Source organism: Mauremys reevesii, linkage group 5 (genome assembly GCF_016161935.1).
Source record: "Mauremys reevesii isolate NIE-2019 linkage group 5, ASM1616193v1, whole genome shotgun sequence".
In the NCBI taxonomy this organism is placed as follows: domain Eukaryota; kingdom Metazoa; phylum Chordata; order Testudines; family Geoemydidae; genus Mauremys; species Mauremys reevesii.
This window is the reverse complement of record NC_052627.1, coordinates 52,330,829-52,348,091: the sequence shown is the minus strand read 5'-3', so window position 1 is coordinate 52,348,091 and position 17,263 is coordinate 52,330,829. Positions and strand designations below refer to the sequence as shown.

The window sequence follows — 17,263 nt, the reverse complement described above, 5'->3', positions numbered from 1 at the left end:
GAGAACAAATTAAACTGTCTCTCTGCAGGGTCATTTAAATGACCAGTATGTGAGCTCTCGTAACATCTAATAAAACAATATAGTCCATCGCGGGGGGGGGGGGGGTGTTAGCATTAGGAGGATAAACAGAATTATAACTGTGACCACAAACCACACGCAGTCAGATTTGTTACTAAATTATTACAGAAGTGGGGAAAAATCCACAAGGTAGATAGGATCTGAACTCCTGGTGGATGAGAATTTCAGTATCTTGCATCTAAACTGGTATCATAGCTGCTCTATCTGAATTAAATTATTAATTCTTTGGAATAGGGGCTTTCTTTTTATGTTTGCACACTTTTGGGATTCTGCATATAACAAATAACAATAGATGGGTTTTATGTACCTCATTTTTCTAAAAACATGTTATACTTTCATAAACAAGGTTAACCACTCACTCTAATGAATACAGAACAAACACAGAAGTACAGTCTCTGCTTTGTTTCTATATGGCATATAATTCTGTTACAAAAGTACTTCATAATAATCTACCTCAGGTGAAGGAGTAAGTGCCCCTTCCCTTGTTTTTACATGGCAAGGTGGTAGAGAATAAGGAGAACTCGTCTTTTAGGGGCAAATCTCTGGTCTGCACATTGACACATTTATTGGCTCTGACAAAACCATTTTACTTACTGTGGGTCTCTTAAAGTTAAATGTTTCTTTCTTTCACTACCAGAATCTTAGGCCTTGGCACATTCTATAACTTAATTAAAAAAAAAAAAAGAGCATTTTTTCTACCACCTTTGTTTTTTCTTTTCCCTCCTCCATCCCACTTTCCTTCTACTATGCCTTAGTTACCTTTTTCTCTGTCTTATGTGATGATTTTCCTTCACTGTACTTTTCTGTACCTGTAATTGTTGTTCCCGTCTTTTCTTCACCTTGAACCCAATTGTCCATGTTTTGTGTTCTTTCCTTTCAACGCCATCTTCCTCTGTGCTATTAATCTTTTTGTTCCCTCTCTCTCTCTCTCTCTCATTCCTTCCCCAACTGTGTTCTGTTCTTTCTCCTTCACAGTTTTAAACTCTACCTCACCTACCCTTCCACTCTCATTCACTTAGTCCTCTGTACTCCTGAGGCCTCTTCTGCTCACTCTGCCATAATTACACACACAATCACACATAGTCTGCCATGCTTAACACACTGCCACACTTTCATTCTCCCACTCAGAAGTGGGTCTTCTCCATTTTCCCTCCCCCATCTTAACTAAAAGATGGGACCTCAGGATTTCCATCTCCCCTCCCCCCCCAAGTCAAAGCGGGGTGGCTTTCTTTTTCCCCTCTCCTTCAGTCTCATGTCTCTTCTTTCACCTTCCGGGGACGGAGGTGGACAGTCCCACAGAAAATGTGGGGGTGGGGGAGGGATAGGGACAGGATCTTTTTGTGCTCCCAAGAGAAGAGAGGCCAATTTTGACTTGGGGAAAATAACTTTACTCCTCAGGATAAGGTTATTTTGCCTTAGATAAGGCCACTTTCTCCCTACCCCCAACCCCAAAGTCAGGTACAGAAGAGGAGACCCACGTAAATTGGAGAGGAGCTGGGGCTGGCCAACCAGGGCATGTCTACACTGCAGCTGGGAATGAGCCTACCAGTCCAGGTAGACATGTTTGTGCTAGTGGGGCTTGAGCTGCCATATTAAAAATAGCAGCATGACCACTGTGGCTTGGGCTCTCAAGCCGAGGGGGTCAGGTGGGCTTCGGAGACCAAGCTGGCATGTCCACACTGCTATTTTTAGTGCACTAGCTGAAGCCTCACTAGCACAAGCCTGTCTACCCAGGCTCGGAGACTTGCTTCCAGCTGCTGTGCAGACATAACCTGTCTGCTCCTGAGGGCTAGTTCACCGACCCTTAAGACCAAGGTAGGGGCTTTGTTTACACTAAGCAGAGCGGAGCTGTCCCTGCAGGATTTGAGGGCCGTAAGGAGCACAGCTGATGAACAGCCAACTTTAATGACAGGATCCCACTGCTCCCTTCTTGGTATACGGCTTTGTTTGCATTAGGTGGCAGAAGTCAGTGCAGTTTAACAACCCAGCTACAAGTTAAGATCTGCTGGAAGTTTGCTAGGTGTGCACTCAGTCAATTGACACATGGTTGACCATGTTTGCTGTAACTAGATGAGTGTTATAAAGGTCAATTGTAGTGTGGAGGTGCCCATATGCTATTAGCACTACAAAGCCAGCATATGGGTGGCTGTGCTTGATTCTTCTGCCTTTTGCCTTGTCAGCTAAGTTTGGCTTGCACTGGTGATAATGTTGTGACAGTGTAGCCCATAAGGCTTTATGGGGTGGGGGTGCTCATAAATGTATGTATGATATAATTGGAATAGGGTTTTGCTACATATGCCATGTAACATATCTATGTAAAGGTTATGATCTACTGGTTATGTTCATCCTAGTTGTATGCAGGCACCATTTGTGTGTTCAAAGTTATGAACATTGGCTATATAATTGCTTGATTTCTAAGTAGTCTTAGTTAGAACATTTGGTCACTTCTTGGGAAAGGAATGTGCAAATTACGTGCTCAATCAGGAAACACTTAACAGACAAAAGAGCTTGGAAGGCTCCAATCCACATAATAAGTCTTCCTGGAGACATACAAGATACCATGTGGACAATGGCTTCTGCCTGTAAAGACTGAGTCATGCATGGACATGTGACTTGCCCAGGTGACTCCAGAACTCCATCTTGGAGCTGGACTTTGCATAGGAGTGAGGAAGGGAGTCTCCACCCACAGGAGAAAATCTATTTAAACCCATGGGAGACCCCTCCATTTTGTCTTCAGCTGGCTAAAGATGTAGCCTCTCCACCCCACCCCACCCCACCCCCAGGATACTCAAAGGAAACTGGGAACAAAGGACAGTAACTACAGGGAGTGTGAGTGATTGCTGGACCTAGGCTAAAAAGGAGATTAGCCTGTAAAAGGGAGCATTCTGGAACTGGTGAGGATCTTATCTGTATTTAGTTTGATTAGACATAGATTTGTGCATTTTATTTTATTTTGCTTCGTAACTTACTTTGTTCTGTCTGTTACTACTTGGAACCACTTAGATCCTACTTTCTGTATTTAATAAAATCACTTTTTACTTATTAATTAACTCAGAGTGTGTATTAATGCCTGGGGGAGCAAACAACTGTGCATCTCTCTCTATCAGTGTTATAGAGGGCGAACAATTTATGAGTTTACCCTGCATAAGCTTTATACAGGGTACAACGGATTTAGTTGGGTTTAGATCCCATTGGGAGTTGGGCATCTGGGTGCTAAAGACAAGCACACTTATGTGAGCTGTGTTCAGGTAAACCTGCAGTTTTGGGGCAGGTAATTCAGACTCTGAGTCCTTGTTGAAGTAGACAGGAGTGTCTGGCTCGGTAAGACAGGGTGCTGAAGTCCCTGAGCTGGCAGGGAAAACAGGGATAGAATTAGTCTTGGCACATCGGTTGGCAGCTCCCAAGGGGGTTTCTGTGATCTAACCCATCACAAATGTAATAGGCAGAAAAGAACTTGACATAATTTTCAAATCCCAGGCTTAGTTTGTAGCAGCTCGAAAAGTCATCTTTTGACTTTTGTAACTTGAACAGATAAGACATAAAGGTCACTGGCAGTGAATAATATGGAAGCCAATGATACTGCTTGTAGAGTCACTTTTCTGACTGCATCTACTCATGTTCACATGCTGTTCAAAAAGTCCCAGGGAAAATCCAGAGGAGTGTATCTCACACACACACACACACACACACACACACACACTTTATTTTTTAATGGATTTTCTTAGCTTACACAACAATAACAAATCCTAAGAAGAAATATCTTGTCATCTGTGGGTTTTATGTGATGAATTTCCATTTTCCTTGTTAATGAGCACTCCTCTCTGCATTGCCCCAACCCCCTGCTGATATGCTATTACCAATATATGAAAGGGTGGCATAGAACTATAATTTGTGACTCTCAGGGTGTGTCTACACTGAGATGAAAAACCTGTTGCCCCAGGTCAGCTGTTTTGGGCTCTCAGTGTTCAGACTGCAGGGCTAAAAATAGCAGTGTAGACATTTGGGCTCACAGTTCTGAGACCCTCCTCCCTCACAGAGTTGCAGAGCCCAGGCTCCAGCCTGAGCCCAAATGTCTACACTGCATTTTTGTAGGTCCTCAGCCTGAGCCCCACAAGCACGAGCCAGCTGACCCAGACCTGAATACTCATTCTTATGCTAAAATAACCACTGCACTGATTTTAGTTGGCTCTAAAGTTTTTAACACAATCTAGTCTATTTTGTGCAGATACCAGATATATTGCTGCTAAATTAATATCACACTAAAATGCATATGCTATTTGTCTGTCTGGAGCCCAAACTTGTGAGATGTTGAGAGGCCTGAACTCCCATTGATCACAAGTCAATGGGAGTCCAGGACACTCACCACCCTGCAGGTGCAGTTCAGAACCAGGTGCACAAAAGAAAATGGAAAACATAGGCCCTGATCATGCAGTCAGCTCTCACCTCCACTGGAAGACTTTCACCACTGTCAACAGCGTTCACAAATTTTACTTGAGTGAATTGAAGATTGTGGTTAATCAGAACCTATGAATAATTCACACAGAATTAATTTATTTTTCCTTCATCAAAATATGATGCTCTTTAGATAAGGTTAAAGCTAGCCCTGCCCCCATTAAAAGCTCCATCGTTGTTTTTTTTATAGTCACTGCACCACTCCCATCACCACCACTAACTTCCCACCAAAATAAACTAATCTTGCTGAACACTTTTTGCAGGTCACTAAAAATGAGGAGACAAAAGTGACTCCAGGAGCAGAAAGAATGAGAGAGAGGGGACGTGGGATGGAATCAGGGAAAAGAGGGCATGGAATTATTGGAGGATCCCTTGAATTGGAAACAGGATTTTATCATCTAAATGTTGTTATTTTAACCTCTTTCCAGCAGTATTAGGAGGCAGAGCTAAGGCAGGCAGGCTGGCTGGTGTATGTTGGGCTGGGGGTAGAGTGAGAGATGAAGGATTCTATGGCAGTGGGGAGCTGGCTGGATCCTTTAATTGTTCATGTCCAAACATGCTGATATTTGGAGTCTTACTGGACTCTGGTGATTCACTTTCAAACTCAATTCTTTTTTAATGAAGATATTTGTTTACAGATTTATTCAAGGTGTTTATTAATTTGTAAAGCCCTAAATGGTTTAAGTCCTAGTTACCTTTGCCCTGTGTACATGAGCCCCTCTGATGTGCTTTCACGAACAGTCCAGATGTACATGTCTAGGGATTGGAGGTGGGTGTTCTTACTGGAAGATCATTGTCTCTGAGTTGCTAACCTTCCAGGGTTGGTGAAAAACCACCCACTTATTCAGGCTTTTGCTTGAGATGGATATAGTTGTACTTCTATCTCATATGAGGGAAATCTAATTGTCAGTTGTTATTGATATACTAACGTCATATTTGTTTACATTATACGTGTCCAGAGACAAGTGATGCACATAATATTAAAAATAGAAAAACAAATGAATTCATTAGTTAAATAGAGAATTTCCATGCCTTGTCTGTCTCTCTCTCGCTCACGCACACACCTACCTTCCCATACACATTCACGCTTATGCACCCATCCACCCACCCATACATACAATGATAGAGAGTGGAGAAGCAGTAGCACTAGCTGGCCACAGTAATAGGTTCTTACAGCAGTGGTCTAGTATAGCAACTGCTGTAATTAACAGGCAGGAGTCCTGCAACTGAGGGCTTGTCTACATAGTGACATGCATCTGACGAAGTGGGTATTCACCCATATGCTCCAATACGTCTGTTAGTCTGTAAGGTGCCACAGGACTCCTTGTCTCTTTTTACAGATCCAAACTAACACGGCTACCCCTCTGATACTCTACATAGTGAGTGAGTGTGTGGCAAGACAGGGGTGTGACTCTATAGCATACTAGCTTGCCATGTACTTGCTGAAAGCCTAAACCAGACTAAAACCACCCTAGAAAAAGACGGTTCCTTGGAGGAAGTGGTAGGGGAGAGAGAGGCTTGTGGCTACGAGCAGACAGAAAGTGAACACTGCAAAGAGAAGATATACACAACCTTGACAGCAGCACTGGCGTTGTGCCTAGAGCTCAAGGGCGGAAACTGCTTTGCATGTACATTACAAACTGATGTACAATTAATGTCAATCCCCCCATGACATTGGGGCAAGTGAGTATGTGAACCGAAAAGGTTACTATTCAGTCATTCTGCAAGGCTTGGTGGGCCACAGAGGCAGGTTCATGATCACATACATTGGAAACACCAGAGTACTGATGAGATCAGGATTGTATTTCAGGGGGAAGTAGGGACTTTATTCCATTCCACAGATCCTACATGGTTCTCTCTGGTGTGTTTGTGCCAACAGTTATTTTGGGAGCCTCCACTCTTCACTTGGCTCACAAAACTGTACCCCAGTATCATACAGAATGGGAAGAGACTGGCTAGGAAGGAGTATGGCAGAAAGGGATCTAGGGGTTATAGTGGACCACAAGCTAAATATGAGTCAACAGTGTGATGCCGTTACAAAAAAAGCAAAGGTGATTCTGGGATGCATTAACAGGTGTGTTGTGAGCAAGACATGAGAAGTCATTCTTCCACTCTACTCTGCGCTGGTCAGGCCTCAGCTGGAGTATTGTGTCCAGTTCTGGGCACCACATTTCAAGAAAGATGTGGAGAAATTGGAGAGGGTCCAGAGAAGAGCAACAAGAATGATTAAAGGTCTAGAGAACATGACCTATGAAGGAAGGCTGAAAGAATTGGGTTTGTTTAGTTTGGAAAAGAGAAGACTGAGAAGGGGACATGATAGCAGTTTTCAGGTATCTAAAAGGGTGTCATAAGGAGGTGGGAGAAAACTTGTTCATCTTAGCTTCTAAGGATAGAACAAGTAGCAATGGGCTTAAACTGCAGCAAGGGAGGATTAGATTGGACATTAGGAAAAAGTTCTTAACTGTCAGGGTGGTTAAACATTGGAATAAACTGCCTACGGAGGTTGTGGAATCTCCATCTCTGGAGATATTTAAGAGTAAGTTGGATAAATGTCTATCAGGGATGGTCTAGACAGTATTTGGTCCTGCCATGAGGGCAGGGACTGGACTCGATGACCTCTTGAGGTCCCTTCCAGTCCTAGACTCTATGAATCAATGTCCCAGGAAAAAGGGAATTCAGTTACAAACTGAGTAGCTGCAGAATGGTTGTGGAGTCCGCTAGTGGGTGGAAAGTTCATTAGCGATGTTTCTACACCCATCAGAATCCCAATGTGACCAACACCATTCACATCAGCATGGCCTGCTGTGCCTTTCACCATGTGTGTGAGGGTAAAGGAGAGCACATCCATACTGAGTGGGCACAAGACAGGACTGGCTTATACTGCCTGTCAAGGCAGTTGGATCCCACCCATATGTACATTGGTCTTCGTTCCCAGTGGGCAAGAGAAATCCAGGATGCCATATGTGCACATATCCTGCAACAGTGGGGAAGCAAAAGGTGATTTCTGCCTGTGCCAAGGGTTACCATCACACCCTATGCAGCTGCTGGAAAAGCACAAGAGAGAACATTGGCACATACTTATGTACAACCATACTATTCTGTAGCTGATGTTTTGGTAACTATAATAAGCCATTAGTTTATGTAACTACTGACAATTGTGACAGGGCACCACCACCTTAGGGCTTGCATTTGTGCTACAAAGGTTGTCAACCTAGTTCTGTTGCCATCATTGTGTGCTGCTTTTGTGTTAACACCTCTTTTCAAGACTACATTGTAGGGATCACTCTGTTTTTAAATGACCTTCAAGACAGCTCTTTAAAGGCTTAGGAGGGGCTTCAGAAATTATTTCTTTTCACTGTTCACTGATAGTGGTGATAACAGCACTTGTCAGCTATTGTATGTGACTACATCCAAGCCCAAAGTTTGGTGGGGGTAGGGAATGGGGAGCCATTAAAGCTATGTCAACACTAGCACTTTTGGTTGGTTAAAACTTTTATCAGTCAGGGGCATGGAAAAAAAACACACCCCTGATGGACATAAGTTTCATTGTCGGAAGCGCTGGTGAGGACAGCCCTATGTTGATGGGAGAGCATCTCCCACCGACGTAGCTATCGCTGCTTGTTGGGGATGGTTTAATTATGCCGATGTGGGGAGCTCTCATCTGTCAGCATAGAGTGGCTACGTGGGAGACCTTACATCAGTGTAGCTGCAGCAGTACAGCTGTGCTGCTGTAAGGTCTGACCTCAATCACTGTTCAATGTCTAATGTCTTTGCTGTTACTTTAATTGTGCTTCCTTGTTCTGTACATGAACCAAGCCAAAAAGTTCCTTTTTTCTGTGCTGCGACTTCTGTGGCTGTTAAAACTACCAGTGCATTCCGCACACATTTCATTTCCCCATCCCTCCGGTGAATGCTTTAGAATTGGATATTTATGAACCTGGGAGGATGGGGTTAAATGGGTATGGGAGGGACACAGAATTCTTTGCAGTCTTACAGCACCAGAGAGTTACACAAATAAGTCATGTGCTCTGAATCATAGGGCCTTATGCTGCACCTGATGAAAATGTCCTGGAAGTCAGGAAGGAGGGTCCACACACAAGTCAAGGAAATGTAATATTTATTAAAAGTGATGCCTGGAACTGAAAGTGAAGGGTTTTTTGTTTGTTTGTTTGTTTTAAAGGAACTGCAAATGAAAACACGGTGGGTCTGACTCCCTGATCAATATGCAAACAATGTCTCTGAGTCCCTCTTCTTGTCCTCCCACTCAGCCTGACAAGGAACTGCCCAACGGGACAACTGGGGATGTCTCTGGTGAGGCATTTGGGGGCCAAACACAGGCTGGGCTTCAGGAGCTGTCTGGGGGCTCATCATTCCCTGCTTGTATGCTCAGGAGGTTACCCGTTGAAGGGGTTTTGAGTCCCAGCAGAGGGTGTTGTCCTAGGAATCTTGCAGGTTCCTCCCAGTCACTTGCGGGTTAGATCCTCTGCCTCAGCAGCACCCAGGGCGGCAGCTGGAGGAGGAGTAGCAGGAAAAGGGTGTGGTGCCAGTTCATCTGCTGAGGAGCCCAATCCTCCTGAGCCCTGAGGGATTCAAACTGCTCCTGGTCCCTTCAGCCCATAACAATGGGCAGGACCTCCAAAGTTGTCCTTCATCTGCCCCTGCTGTGGTGCTGCTCCTGCCTTCCCGTTGGAATGGTTTCCCTCTTGGCAGCCAAAGGTCCTACCAATTCAAAGACAAGGGGAGTTGTATGTTTTTTTCCTTTCAAAGTAGCTAAGAAATCCCCCTACATAACATCACTGTGCTGCAGAGGGCCACAATAGTGATACTTTTTAGCATTTAGGACTGTGACTACTACACTAGCCCTAGTTCTCAGACAACTTTTGCAGCCCTTGAGGAAGGACCAGAGGCCAATAATAGTAAGACACTTGTAGTGATGTTTTTTAAAAATATATAATGTTTACAGTGTCTCTGGGGGCACTTGGTGGGGGGGCTCAGTTCCTTGCAGGGGTTATGTTGCCAGTTATCAATTTCTTCTTTAAAAGCTGTCCATCTGGAGAACACACAGGTTTTCAACTTACCAGAATGGAAAAGAGAGGTGTCTTTCCAGTCCTGTGGAGGCAAACCAGCAATGTGTGCCAGAGAGATGTTTCAGCTAATGGTCACTCCTCTCCATATCACTGAATGGAGGGGTTTAGTCAGCTATGAAGACCAGATATGAAGGTTCACCGCAATTGAACCTCAAGAACCAGCTGGAATTTCTGCAGCACCTGAAATTTGGCGAAATATGCTTACAGAACTGGGAGGCACTTTCACAGGAAGCTGACAATATTCTATTCTAGGGGTCAGCAACCTTTTAGAAGTGGCGTACCAAGTCTTCATTTATTCACTCTAATTTAAAGTTTTGCGTGCCGGTAATACATTTTAATGGTTTTTAGAAGCTCTCTCTCTACAAGTCTATATATTATATAACTAAACTATTGTATTGTAAAATAAACAAGGTTTTCAAAATGTTTAAGAAGCTTCATTTAAAATTAAATTAAATTATGTTGATCTTACGCCGCTGGCCCGCTCAGCCCACTGCAGGTCTGGGGTTGTGTTCACCTAGGGCGGCAGTGGGCTGAGTGGGGCCTGTGGCCAGGACCCCAGCTGGGAAGGGTCTGGCAGCTGGGACCCCAGACCAGCAGCAGGCTGTGCAGGGCCAGCAGCCGGGACCCCAGACCGGCTCAGCCCGCTGCCGCTCAGAGGTTCCATCCGCTGGCTCCTGCCAGCTGAGATCCTGGCTGCCGGACCCGCTCAGCCCGCTGCCGGTCTGGGGTCCTGGCCCTGCCCACATACAGTGGGTACCTACCTTCTTCCTGGTTCTGGCCCATTCTCTTCCTCTCTCTCTGCACTGAGCTGAGGGTGGGAGTGGACTGAGCACAGGGCTGGGGGTGAAGGGTCTGGCCAGGAGCTAGAATGAGGGAGGGGGCTCAGGATTGGGGCAGGAGGTTTGGGTGTGGGGCACTTACCTGGGCAGCTCCCATTTGGTGTGAGAGGTACAGGTGAGAATGTGAGTGGGGGTGCAGGAGCTCCCGTTTGGTGCTTGGGGTGGGGGTGGGGATGTACAGGGTGCATGGGATGTGTGGGGGCTGGGGATGTGGGGGGTGCAAGAGTCAGGGCAAAGGACTAGGTGCATGTGAGGGGGGTGCAGGTGTCAGAGTAGGGGGGCTGGGTATGTGTGGGGGTGCTAGAGTCAGGGCTGGGGTCATGTGGGGGGGTGAAGGAATTAACAGAGGGCTGGGTGGTACAGGGATCAGGGCAGGGGCCTGGGGTGTGTATGGGGGTGTATGGCTCAGGGCAGAGGGCTGGGTGTGGGGGGCGGGGTCAGGGCTCAGGGCAGAGAGCTGGGTGACTTCCCCCGCTCCTTGTCCCGACTACCCCCTCCTGGGTCCCCACCCCTATCTAAGACTCCTTCCCCTTGTCCCCTGACTGCCCCCTCAGGACCCTACCTGTCCCCTCACTGCCCCAACCCGTATCCACACCCCCGCACCCAGACAGAACCCCCCGGACTCCCATGCCTATCTAATCACTCCCCACCCCCTGACAGGACCCCCAGAACTCTAGACCCATATAACTTCCCCCCCCCAGCTCCCTGCCTGCCCCAACCCCTCTCCACACCCCTACCTCCTGACAGCACCCCCCAGAACTCCTAACTTATCCAACCCCCTAATCTCCTTGTCCCCTGACCACCCTCCAGAGACCCCCAACTGCCTCCCAGGACCCTCCTTTCTTCCTGTCCCTTGATTCTCCTGACCCCTATCCACCCACGACCACCTAACAGACCCCGGGACTCCCATGCCCCATCCAACCCCCCCTCTGCTCCCTGACTGTCCCCTCCAGAGACCCTCGCCCCTAACCACCACCCCCCCGTCCAACCCACCCTGCTCCCTGTCTCCTGACTGCCCCCACACCTTATCCGGCCCCCTTACCATGAGCCTCCCCGCTCATCCGGAGCCCCGCGCACAGCGCTCTGAGGGGTGGGGCGGGGCTGCGTGCGGTGGCAGGGCTCCAGATGAGCGGGGAGCGTCTTTCCCTCCCCACGGAGCCAAACGCTGCCCCGCGGGAGCTCGGAGCCCGGCCCCCAGAGCGCTGCGCGTGCAGCGGCAGGGCTCCAGGAGAAGGCTGCGGCTTGCTGCACTCGGCCCGGCGCTCCGGCCCGGGAGCGCGGACCCTGCGGCTTGCCGCATTGGCAGGATTTTTAACGGCACACTGGGGTTCCGGCAGGCCCTAGCGTGCCATTAAAAATTGGCTCGCGTGCCATAGGTTGCCGACCCCTGTTCTATTCTAACAAATGGAGTTTATATGGAACGGGTGAAGTGAACCACTAATAATCCCGCTCCCACCCAACCTCTCTCCTTGCATTTCCAGAAAATTCAGCCCCCGTGTCCAGCAAACAGTGGTGAAAGGGAAAGAAAGAGACAGCAACTTTATTTTGTTCCCTGAACTTTCCGATCAATACCACAAGCTACTTGCCTCTCCACTGCAAGGGGACATGGCATTGTACTTGGGCAACTGCCAGAGTGTATCCATCAGCCATCGTGCTTCTCTCAGCTTCTGCATTCAGCGTGGCTGAGAGCGGGGAGATGCCAGACACCAGGGAATGGCTTAAAAATTAATCGTCAAAGGGTGAAAGGACAATCAAAAGACTCAGTTTCCCTTTGTTCACTCTGCTGCTCTACCTGCCTTTCTACTGCAACCTCAGCAATGCCATATCTTGAGGTCCCACCACTTAACCCAGTTCTTAGTGATTTCAGCGGTCAGTGAGGTTCTCCCACTACTAGTGCAGGCTCTGCGGGCTCTTTCAAATAGATGTTTTATATTTCAAAGTGGTTTTGTTTATCCCAAATCAAATTGAGTAGACTCTGCTTTCTAATTACAAATTCATCATTCTGTTAGTTCTTTGCCCCCAATTTCTTCCCACATTTTCATATACAGGTAAATCCACTTCTGTTCGGTGGTGTTAGTTGTGGCTGCCCCTTGCATTGGTGCAACTTTGTTCATACAAATACACATCTCTGCACAAGGGCCAGTGACAATTACAGTTTGTATATGAGTATGAGAGCTGCTCCCTCCTAGTGCCTTACTGTAAAAGATACAAGGAGGAATTATGCCACTGGGACTGCAGCTCTGAACAACCCCCTACTCAGGGACAAGACTCCATGGCACACTTGAACATTGTGCAAACAATTTATTGTTAGCCTTTCAAACAGGACTTTCTTTAAAATCATAGGGTTAAATGTAACCCGGTTGTAACTCTCTTGGCTTCAATGAATTTACATCAAGGATAACAATGACTCAGATTCTCAAATCTCTTTGCTGCTTAGTCCTGACCTTTGACCTTTCTGTTTGCAAAATGCTTTGTTCCTAGGAATGTAAAGTTTCTTGATTATTTTTTAAATAAATAAAACAGCAAGACATGAGTTTCCCTAAACTGTGTCACAACTTAGTATTGTGCAGCATTTCTTTCATGTGAAAGCATGTGCAGTACATTTTTTGCCAACTTCCCTTAAAATCTAAACTGTGAATTGTTCCTCTTTTTATACTGACTGCTGTTCAGTTTATTCTTTACAAACCTTGGCACAAAAAATGGGAATGTGCTAATAAAGTTTTCAGATGACACAAAGCTGGGAGGTATTGCCAGTACAGAGAAGGACTGGGATATCATACAGCAAGATCCGGATGACCTTGTAAACTGGAGTAATAGTAATAGGATGAAATTTAATAGTGAAAAGTGCAAGGTCATGCATTTAGGGATTAATAACAAGAACTATTGTTATAAGCTGAGGAGGCATCAGTTGGAAGTAACAGGAGGAGGAGAAGGGCCTTGGAGTATTGGTTGATCACAGGATGACTATGAGCCGCCAATGTGATATGGCCATGAAAAAAGCTAATGTGGTCCTGGGATGCATCAGGTGAGGTATTTCCAGTAGAGATAAGGAGGTGTTAGTAATGTTATACAAGGCACTGGTGAGACCTCTATCTGGAATACTGTGTGCAGTTCTGGTCTCCCATGTTTAAGAAGGATGAATTCAAACTGGAACAGGTTCAGAGAAGGGCTACTAGGATGATCCGAGGAATGGAAAACCTGTCTTATGAAAGGAGACTCAAAGAGCTTGGCTTGTTTAGCCTAACCAAAAGAAGGCTGAGGGGAGAGATGATTGCTCTCTGTAAATATATGAGAGGAATAAATATCATGGAGGGAGAGGAATTATTTAAGCTCAATACCAATGTGGGCACAAGAACAAATGGATATAAACTGGCCATCAGGAAGTTTAGACTTGAAATTAGATGAAGGTTTCTAAACATCAGAGGAGTGAAGTTCTGGAACAGCCTTCCAAGGGGAGTAGTGGGGGCAAAAGACGTATCTGGCTTCAAGACTAATCTTGATAAAATAATGGAGGGGATGGTTTGATGGGATAGACTAATTTTGGCAATTAATTTGTCTTTGACTATTAGCGGCAAATATGCCCAATGGCTTGTGATGGAATGTTAGATGGGTGGGATCTGAGTTACTACAGAGAATTCTTTCCTGGGTGTCTCGCTGGTGAGTCTTGCCCACATGCTCGGGGTTTAGCTGATCGCCATATTTGGGGTTGGGAAGGAATTTTCCTCCAGGGCAGATTGGCAGAAGCCCTGGGGGGGTTTCACCTTCTTCTGCAGTGTGGGGCACGGGTCACTTGCTGGAGGATTCTCTGCATCTTGAAGTCTTTAAACCATGATTTGAGGACTACAATGGCTCAGACACAGGTTTGACACAGGAGTGGGTGAGTGAGATTCTGTGGTGCCTGCATTGTGTAAGAGGTCAGACTAGATGATCATAATGGTCCCTTCTGACCTTAAAGTCTATGATTCTATAACAAATGCTGCATTTTATTTTTAATTAATGCTGATACTATTTATTAAATGTGTGTTTTCTCTCTCTCTCTCTCCTCTGATCCTTCTCCCCCGCCCCCCATTGGACCTACACAGACTTACACCAGCCGAGGATTTGGTCCATAATTCTTCAAACAAGTGTTCACAAAATTCCAAATTTGGGTGCCTAAAATTAAGCATTTAAACCCATATGTAAGGCCCAACATAAATGTCTTGACTTCCAGAGGTTCTGAGGACACATGGCTCCAGTTGAAGACAAGAGCAGCTGTGTGAAAATCCGTCTCTTTGAGGCCTTACATATAAATGTAGGTATTTCACTTTAGGTGCTCAAGTTAGCAAAGATTAGCCATAATTCCTAGCATGATAGCAATAAAGAGAACTCTGACATTAACATTGTGCAAAAAGGGCCTGTTGTCTCTGTAAAACATAAACCCTGTTGATCCCTATTAAATCCCACAGGACTTTTCCAGAAGAATCAACTCCAACACAGATTTCCTGTTCAAAATCCACCAAATTAGGAGGCAAGCACTGCACTCAGACTAGCTCCTCACTGATTCTGCCCTTACTATACTCTGTCCTGGATTGTGATGATAAAAAGAGATGTCTGTCTGTAGAAGGGCTTTGAGGCAAATGTTCAAGAAATTCTGCTCCCTAGAGCTGATGAAAAATTTTCCAGCAGAACTTCTGTGGGAACATTTTGATTTTTTGACAATTTTGTTTAAAAAACACAACAAATCCTTTTAATGATGTTTTGTTGATGTTCTATTTCAACATTTTTGGAAGGGAATGTTCCAATTTTTTGTCTTGAAATGTCTTCATTTTGAATTTTTTTTAATTGTATTTATTTAAAAAAGTCAAAATCAAAACAAAAATTCCAGTTAGTGGAAAAAAGTTTAAAAAAAATTTTTTTTCATCCTGATTAGGAACAAAAACAAATGATGAAATCTTAAAATTTTTCACACGGAGGGAATTCTGGTTGCCGCACAGCTTTACCGTTCCCCTTCCACAATTGCCACCTATGTTTGTTCTGCTGTACCAGGATCAGTGAGTGGAGAGAAGCATCTAGCTGGGAGAATTATTTTCGGTAACTCAACAAATTCTAGAAATGTTATTGTTGAGTCCAGCCTGAGTTTCCAAGTAAATCAGTTTGTTTCATAGTACACCTCTGCCCCAATATAACACGACCCAATATAACATGAATTCGGATATAATGTGATATATTGGGGGCGGGGGAGGGCTGCGCACTCCGGCGCACTCTGGCGGATCAAAGCAAGTTGACATAACACAGTTTCACCTATAACGCGGTAAGATTTTTTTTTTTTTGGCTCCCGAGGACAGCATTATATCAAGGTAGAGGTGTATAATTATAGTGATAGTGAAAACTGCAGTATAGATCAGGTTGCAAACTAGTTGGCATGGTAAATACATGTTTTCAGATGTTTATAATGTTCCAAAAAGCATTTCCTTCTGAGCTGAAACTCACAGCAGCCTTTTTTCAGGTAGAAGGAAATTTGAAGAAATTCCACTTACCTATTTTTGAGGTCCGCAGGGATGGGAAAATCAAACACTTCTCATTTGGGGAAAAAAATATAATTATACTTCTCTAGTGAAAGCTAGAGGAAAAAACTGCCAATCAATCTGAAACTTTTTAGACATGGTAAATAGTCCTTAATGTGTAGAGTATAGGTGTAGCCAGTTGAGGGGAGCGAAGGGGAAGATGGTTATAATGAACTGAAAAATCACTCTGAAGTCTTCTGGGAGGCCTTCTAAGATTTCTACCAGAGCATAATAAAGCGGAGCTCCCTGTGACATCATTGCACCACCTTCTCCCTGCACAGCCCCCCAAGTACAGAGGCTGTTGGTCTCACTAAGGAGGAGCTGGGACTGTCAGGTTGTTGCTGAGATAATTTACATGGGGCAGATCATCAGGTGTCCCTCTGAACTATCCAGAGCAATAGAATTCTATATCAACGGTGAGAGCAAGAGAAAATTATGGGCACAAGAATAATAGTAGTCACAGATTCCATTATGACATTTTTGGTGCATTCTGGATTATCCTGCCAATTCCAACCTTTCATTTACAATATTGGAATTTCTATATGTATCTGTTGCAAAGCTACATCTATCACAGTGTAAACTGGGATGCTGGTAATGTGCTCCCTTAGTCACTCTCAAGCTTGATCTACACCCTGAAATTGCTGTGATTTAATTAAATTGGGTTCCACACTATTTAGTTACATCGGCACAACCCCATTATGGGGGAGCTCTTATGTTGGTTTAAGAGTGGCTGATATCAGTTTTGTTACTGAAGTAAGCAAATATCCGTATCAACAGGGCCGGCTTTAGGAAGTGTGGGGCCCAATTCGAACAGTTTCGATGGGGCCCTGGCAGGGATGACTTAAAAAAAAAAATTGTAAAAATACATGTGGGGCTTGTACTCACCGGGCGATGCTCCGAGTCTTTGGCGGCACTTCGGTGGTGGGTCTTTCACTCACTCCAGGTCTTCAGGGGCACTGAAGGACCCGCCGCCGAAGTGCCACTGAAGACCCGAAGCACCGCCAGGTGAGTAAAAATTAAAAAGGCGCCTCTAGCCAGGGAAGGGATTCTCACTGGGCATGGGACCCTCTTAGGCATGGGGCCCGATTCAGGGGAATTGGTGGAAAGCCGGCCCTGCGTATCAAACACTCTTCCTGGTAGCTTGGAGACAGCTGAGAATCAGAGGGAGAGGGAAACCAAGTGTCCCAAACTACTAGGAGGCTCAGGGTGAGGATCATGGTCATGTCTGGAAGGGGAAGAAATCAGAAACACCAGCTCATTCTTT

General features: G+C 45.4%; 1 long non-coding RNA gene across 1 annotated transcript; it reads left to right on the top strand.

Moving 5' to 3' along the window:
* Positions 1–2,923: 2,923 nt before the first annotated feature.
* On the top strand, positions 2,924–15,019 carry LOC120406385. Its single transcript, XR_005599248.1, has 3 exons — positions 2,924–2,972; positions 14,539–14,747; positions 14,902–15,019. It is a non-coding gene; the product is annotated as an uncharacterized LOC120406385 (long non-coding RNA).
* Positions 15,020–17,263: the final 2,244 nt, after the last annotated feature.